Genomic DNA, 7,851 nt, shown 5'->3' on the forward strand with positions numbered 1-7,851 from the left:
GGACCAAGTCAAGCCCAGCAGGGAGAAGATAGGACACCCGGTGCCCTGATGCCAGGCCAGACTGTGCAGGCCTGATAAGGCCCAGGATCCACCCGCCCAATGCTGTCATCCCTTCCTGCTCTCCCTGATGCGACTGTCACTCGGATGCTTTCCTCTGGGGTTAGCCCTGGGCTAGCGTTTCCCCACAAGGAGATCAGGAGCAGGGCCAGCTCTTGTGGGTGATTGTTTGCGTAGCCAGGGGCTGTGGGAGAAGTGTGAATCCCACCTTCCCAATCCCCAGCAGCTCCCTTCCCCTTCCGATGGAGACTGGCCCACGCTGTCCTTTCTGTGAAGAGCTTGCCCCTGAAGAACCCCGAGAACTCTCCTGCCGCAACACGTTTCCCTGTGCAGAGTTCTCAGGCTGGAAATTTGAGGTGAAGTTGAAGTAAGAAGCAGGTCAGATGAGCTCTGACCCGGCGCCATTAAAGCCATGCTGCTACAGGTGGGCAGCTGGCAAGGGGACTGATGGAGAGGAAGCACCCCAGCCATGCCCGAAAGTCAGTCATGATGCAAGGTGTGGAGATCATCAAAGATCTGGTTAACTACAGGACTCCTCTCTGGGTGTGGCTTGCCTGCGTGCAGCATTTTGCTGCTCCCACCCCACCCTGCTGGGTCCTCCACCCTTCTCTGGGTGGGCAACCTCTTGTTGAAGTGAAGGAGTCCCACCTACTGGGGCTTATCAGCAGGCAGGAGAACCAAGCAGCTAGCTGAGGGACAAGGATCCAGCAGTGGGCTGCACTTGGCTTGGGCAGCGTGCGAGCGAGGCCAAGTGGCCCGGGCAGAACAGCAGCCAAGTGGGACAGAGGGAGAAAGCCCATAACCCACGGCTCTCTGTCCAAATCCCCCCAGACTGTCTTTAAGGCCACTGGTTAGAGTCGACTAGTGCCCTGGCTTGTCAGCTGGAGCTGATCGCTCCGCTAGACCAATGAGACAGAGAGAATCCACACCGTGCCTGAAGGGCAGCTAGGAGTTGACGCCAGTCCGTATTACCTACAGATGAATAAAACCTGCCAAACGCCCCGCTGTCTAGTGGCCAGGTGGTCCCAAGACCCTGAGGGTGGGCAGTGTGGGCCTTGGCAGGAGTCCACCCAACGGCGGGAAGTATAAGAATGATTGATTCAGGGTCCTGCGCAGTGGCTTAGCTGAAGTCCTCACCTTGAAAGCCCCGAGATCCCATATGGGTGCCAGTTCTAATCCAGGCTACACCACTTCCCATCCAGCTCCCTGCTTGTGGCCTGGGAAAGCAGTGGAGGACGGCCCAAAGCCTTGGGACTCTGCACCCACATGGGAGACCTGGAGGAGGTTCCTGGCTCCTGGCTCCGGACTGGCACAGCTCCAGCCGTTGCGGCCACTTGGGGAGTGAATCACCGGACGGAAGATCTTCCTTTCTGTCTCTCCTCCTCTCTGTATATCTGACTTTGCAATAAAAATAAATCTTAAAAAACAAAAAGAATGATTGGTTCTGCCCCTGGTTCATGACAGCAGTGCAACGAAAGCTTCACTCAAACTACGGCGCTCCTCCCACGTCCTGGGTTGGGGGACGGGGGGCGCCGTGACCACCCAATGAGTGAGGAACTGAGGAACTGGAAGCTCAACTACTTGCCCGTCATTAGTAAGCGGAGCACAGGACTCAGTGGCCGGGCTCCGAAACTCTGGAGCCACCTGGTCTCTCCTGAGAAAAGTTGCTCTCTCGCTGCTGGCGACCCCCGAGCCTCCTCCGCCCTGGCGCGCTGCCGCTCCACCCCGCCCCCTCCGCGAGGACCGCGGCTCCCCAGGCCCCGGCGCTGCAAGCGGGCGGAGAGGCGCACGTGACGCCTGCAGCGAGACAGGCTTTTCCAGAACAGATCAGGTGCCTGAAACCAGGCAGGAGGATAGAGCCCGGCCCAATGAGAAGGCGCTGGATTGGGGGCGCGCCGGCTGTGATGGGGGCCGGCACATTTGACTCCAGGGCTGGAGCACCGTGGAGTATGGCAGCACAGAAAGTGTGACCTGCAGAAAGCAGCTCGCCACGCGCCAGCTGAAGGACCACAGGCAGTTGGTGTCTGTGAGCTGAGTCTTGTGGGTTGTAGCATGGGGCGACCTTCCTCGTGGAGCCTAGCACCAGAGATCAGGTGCCCCAGCTGACCATCCCCACGCCCACCGCATCCCTTCTGTGTCGGTCTCCTTTCTCTTCCAGTTTCACTCTTCCTCTCCCTCTTCCTTCTACGTGACAGGTTGCCTCCACGTGGCCAGAAACACGTGCCTGAGCCTTGTACTGGCTCAAGGAGGAGTCCCGAGACACACCTGCTGATGGCCTAGAACACTTTCAACAGAAAGCTTCCCCAGGTCAGTCAGGAACCTGTGACCCAAGGCAGCCGCACCCCAGGCCAGAGCCCTCCCCACCCGCCTCTTTCGGGCACCTGCTCACCCTATCCCTCTCACCACCCATCATTCCCTCTTCCAGCACTGGGAGCTCCAGCAGCGTTTTGGGAACGGGCCAAGGTGAGGCAGGAACTGTCAAGGTCACTTCCAGCGGAGGGGAAGCTACAGACTGTCTTTCTCCCTCCTCCCACGCCCCCAGCCCAGAGGATGAGAGCCCAGGGAGGGGGTGAGGGATTACCACGCTTGACTGACTGGCTTTCTGCGTGCAGGGTATTGAGGCCGTCTAATTGACAGATAGTAAACACGGATAAAGACCTGGGCCAGGAATGAAGGGGGGTGGTCCGGGTAAGGAAGGCTGAGACATTGGGCAGGGTTGGCAGGGGGTGGGGGTGGGAGGTGGAGGGTCTTGGGAGAAGACCAGATGGCTCCCTGCCATGTCCGCATCTGGGCCTCAGCTAACTGGGAGCCAAGTGAGCCAAGCCTGACACACAAAGGCTAAACATGAAGGAGACCAGGGGAGCGGTACGGCCCTGGGTGGGTGCCGGAGTCCAGCTCCGGCCCAGGGTTCTGAACTCGTGAAGTGTGCATGGAGTCGGCGCAAAGAGAGAAAGAAAGAGACGAACCACTAGAATTCCATGATGATAGTGGACTATGCAATAAAGCCGTCTGCTTTATTTATACAGAATCAGTCAAACTCTGGCTCAGACTTTTACATCATGATTAAATGGGTGTTACCATGGCTAATTCTGCCGTATGTTTCACTTAGGGCAGGCAAACTATCAGCACATATCTCTAGAATCAGCTAAGGAGAGAAATGTGTCCGGAGGCAGGACCCAAAGATCAAAGAAAGAAGGAAAGAATGGGTTTCCACTATACCTGGGAAGTTAGCACCCTTGATTAGCATATCGTCAATGGGAGAGGAAAGGCTCTAAACAAGTTCCCACCACCTGGGGACGGAACACCCTTGATTAGCTTATCAATGGGGGCAGCTGTAGCAGCAGTAGTGAGAAACCTCACTGCTAAAAGCAACATCAGCAACATCAGCTTCCAAGCCCGCACAGATACCATACGTCAACTGTTAACCCCGCAGAGGCAGACAATGCCTAGGTGGATTACTGAAAACTCAGTGGGGAAGTCCGGTGTCCGGCAATGGAAAGCGGGCTGCATTCAGGTGATCAAAGCAACGTCCCGTAGCCCTGCTCAGCGGGGGTTCCTTCGCGGTCCTGCCTGCAATGGAAGCAATGCTCCTCACACCTTCCTGTCTTCCACATCCATCACACGGACCCCGGCAGGAGGGGGAGCAGCCTGGGACTCCTCAGGGACACCCCATCCTCAGGCCCCAGGAGGAGAGTCCCAAGGTCTCTTGCAGCATCTCCCACTGCCTTACCAGCTCAATTGCTCTTGTGAGGAAGGCCCTGAGACTGGTCCATGCCAGAGGTTCAGTTTTTCTGCAAGAGCCTGGGGTGTGGGCCCGGCGCAGTAGCCTAGTGACTTAAGTCCTCGCCTTGCAGGTTCAGGATCCCATATGGGTGCTGGTTCATATCCTGGCTGTTCCATTTCCGTTCCAGCTCCCTGCTTGTGGCCTGGGAAAACAGTCGAGGAAGACACAAAACCTTGGGACCCTGCACTCATGTGGCAGACCAGGAAGAAGCAACTGGCTCCTGGCTTCAGATCGCTCTGCTGCAGCCGTTACAGCCACTTGGGGAATGAACCAGCTGATGGAAGATCTTTCTGTCTCTCCTTCTCTCTGTATATCTGTCTTTCCAATAAAAATAAATAAATCTTAAAAAGACAGAGAGAGAGCGCCTGGGGTTGCTATGGTGCTGCCAATGGTAAGAGTGCAGGGAGAGGCCCAGAGCCTGCTCACTACAGGGTCTCACTGCCAGCCCTGCAGCCCACCCTATACCCCAGGTCCTAGATCGTGCAGCACAGCATGTAGTTGAGTGAAACTGGAGAGGGGGCTGTCACACCCCCCAGCAGAGAACACTTAGGTATTGAGCTCCCAGTTCTACTCACTGTTGCTCCCAAGGGTGTCCAGCACCCTGTTGGACAAATTCCCTTACTTGCACCCTCTGCCTGAGCTCTTGGATGAGGCCCCAGGGCTTAGCCTGACTGTTCTCCCTGCGGCTCTGTCCATCCATGCTGCCCTGCGTGGCTAAGTCCTACCCAGATAGATGGAGGAGGCAGGCAGGCCCGGGGACAAACCGCAGCCCTGCTGTTTCTGACTTGGAATGCGTCACTTTAGGCCTCTGGCTCCTCATCTCTGATGAGATGTAGAGCCGGTACCACCTCGTTGAGTTGTTGTGAGGATGTCATGGGGTGAGGGGCTGCTGCTGTGCACAGGCGTCCGGGGAGTTCTTCACACGGTAACTCAGAACCACGTGACCGCTACGTGACCAGCACACCCCCTTAAGTCTCCTTCTCCACCCAGTGTTCCTCCTGAATTCGTCGAAACCGTGGCTTTCCCGATCCCTCTCTGGTCTCCCGCTCTCCCTCTCTGTGTGTCCTTCCTTCTAGCCTCACAGGTGCAAAGCGTGACCCAGTCGCCCGCAGCCTGGTGGCCTGTGACGTGGAACAGATGAAATCCCACTTCCTTCGCCACTCAGCAAGCAGTCCGTTGGTGACCAGCCCGATGTGTCCTCAGCTTTCTTCCCACACTTGCCTGCAGCTGTCTCACTCCCACTCCCTTTTATACCCGGATGTGTGCTGTTTCTTCCACTCGACATGTTGGTACCCAGCTTACCCTGCAGTGCCAACGGCGACCCGCTGTGCACCAGGCACCGTGCCCATAATTATATGTGCCTGACCTCAGGTGGCAGAGACAAATGATAAGACTGAGGCGCCAGTGGTTGGATGTCAGACCTAAACTGATCATGCCTCTCCCCTGCTCCTAGCACCAGAGCTGCCTCCTCCACACAGCCTTTCTCCTCTGGGACTTCAGGGGACAAGGGGATGGCTATGAATTTCAGAGAAACACAAGGTTTCTACTAGGGCAAGTGCATGATGAAGCCAATAATCGTGGATTCAGCAATTTTTCCATTCAAGGGATGGGTTTAGCTGCTGAATGGAGTTAGAGACGAACTGAGAGCACTGTGTTGACAAGGATGGGGAAGAATCTGGGTCTCCGTATGGGTGCTAATGGGAACGTAAAATGGTTCAACCACTGTGGAGGATAGTTTGATAACTCTCTGAGAAAGTTAAAATTAGAGTTAATGTGTAAGAATGAGTTCCACACCGTGAAAGAAGTAAAAACGTATATCCAAATAAAAATTGGCATGGAAATGTTCATAGCAAAAGTGTGCATAACAGCCAGGACATTCCCTCGTGTGATGAATGAATGACCACAACATGAACCCTACAGGCCATGGGATGGTACTCAGCCCTGTAAAGGAAACGAAGTGCTGGCACCTGCTACAGGGTGGGTACATCCCTATGTACAGACGGGACATTCCAGTCCTGGGAGCATGGACCCTACAGATGGCCATGCTATTTCCATTTGGAGCTGATGAATTTGCTCTAAAATTAATTCATGGTAGAGGTTCCAGGATTCCGATTGACCAGCCTATAGCCTAGCAGATTGAACTGCAACATGCGATGCTGGCATGTTACATGGCTGCTGGGTCACGTTCCCAGCTGCTCCCTGCTAACGGCCTGGGTAAAGCAATGGAAGATGGCCCAAGTGTTTAGGACCCTGCACCCATGTGGGAGAGCTGAATAAGACTCTTGGCTTTAGTCTGGTTCGCAGGTGCAGCCGCACTCGGCAGCAGTGAGCTGGAGTCCCTACCTCCCTGGCCAAGTGTATGTGGAGGGCACTGGGTCCCTTGGTGCCCTGGGCCTGCTTTGGTCACACGCAATTTCCTTGGCAACCTGGCAGTGCCCTGTGGGTTGGGACGTGACGGGAAGTGGCGAGATAAATCACGCGGAGGATGACTTGGGGAGGGTGTGGGTCGCGTTGTCGTGTTAGTGGTCGTGGTGGTGACGGTGGTGGGGGATTGAGGCCAGAAGCAGGAAGTGGGTTTCCCAGACTCAGCTCTTGATGGTTTCCGGGCCGCGGCTGGGACTGGGACCCAGCAGCTCCTGCGAGCTGCTTGGGTGGCTGAGACACGTCAACAAAGCAGAACCTGCTCACAGCTGCCTTTCAACCCCAGGGTTGGGCATCGCCTGGCTACTGCTTACTCCTCCTCCCAGCCCCCTAGGTGCCTTCTGTCCCCGCCAGGCAGGCAGCCCGCTCTCAGAGCGACCCCAGACCCTTCTCTGCACCAAAGTAAGATCAGCTGATGGGGCAGCCTCGTGGCTCAGCGAACAGGCTGCCTTCTGCCACGCCAGGATGCCTGGGCAGCTTCCAGTCTTGGCTGTTCAGTTTCTGATCCAGCTCCCTGCTGGAAGGAGGGGCCAAGGGCTTGAACCCCAGCACCCATGCGGGAGATACAGATGGAGATCCTAGCTCCTGGATGCACCAGGCCCGGCGCCTAGTTGTTGAGGTCATTTGGGCAGTGATCCAGCAGGTGGAAGACTGTTGTCTCTCTCTCTGGCTCACTGATGACCTTTGGTTTACTCTGACCACTCCCTGCCCCCACTGCGAGATGTCTTCCAAAGACCCTGAGAGTTGGCACTCCTATATGTATCTAGGGAAGTAGACACACCCTTTCCAGACCCTAACAGGAGGTCAAAAGCGAAGGCTTCTGACTCTCATCCTTGTGGCTTGTTTACCATGTCATTTTAGGCAGGTTGCTCATTGTCGTCTTGCCTTGGTGCATCTCAGGAAGCATAGCCCCTCGGGCACCTGCAGGTCCCTCTGAAGGAGAAAGAGCACGCCGGGTGCAATATGGCGCACTGAGTGCAAGCTAGCACCCAGATGGCCAAGGGCACAGCCACAGAGGAGGCTATGGAGGCAATGGCAGGGTGCGTCAGCACACAGATGGTGTCTGAAGCTTCTGCCACCAAGAAACATTTCCCCTTCCTTGGTGGGACCCCTCATCTCTGCCTGCCACTGCACACATCCTGCCCAGCATCCTGCTGCTCGCCGTCTGTCATGCCTGACCCCATTCCACACACTAGAGGCCCTTGAGCTGGAGAAAGGCCCTGGAAGAGAAACCTGTGCAGTGGACAGTGAGTCAGATGCAGCCTGGAGCCCCGGGTGACTGAACTGCAAGCCCCTGGAGGGTGTGGGGGAGGGTAGCCCTCAGTCTCTGTAAAGAAGGACTCACGAGAAGGACCTTTCCCGGATGAAGGCATTTTAAAAGTTAACACAGCGTTGCTTGCACAAAGGGAGTAGAACCGGAGAAGTAGGCTTTTGCAAGCCTGGCTTTCCTTGCTTTGGATATTTCTTCTTTGCCTTAGCACACGGAATCCCACAGCAAGCAGCCAAACTGCCAAAAGATCCCACCGCTGCCCTGCCCTACAAATCAGCCTTTGTGTTGTCTCTTTGTAATCTGACACTGGGAAGATTTG

The sequence above is a fragment of the Ochotona princeps genome, chromosome 13 (genome assembly GCF_030435755.1).
Source record: "Ochotona princeps isolate mOchPri1 chromosome 13, mOchPri1.hap1, whole genome shotgun sequence".
In the NCBI taxonomy this organism is placed as follows: Eukaryota; Metazoa; Chordata; class Mammalia; order Lagomorpha; family Ochotonidae; genus Ochotona; species Ochotona princeps.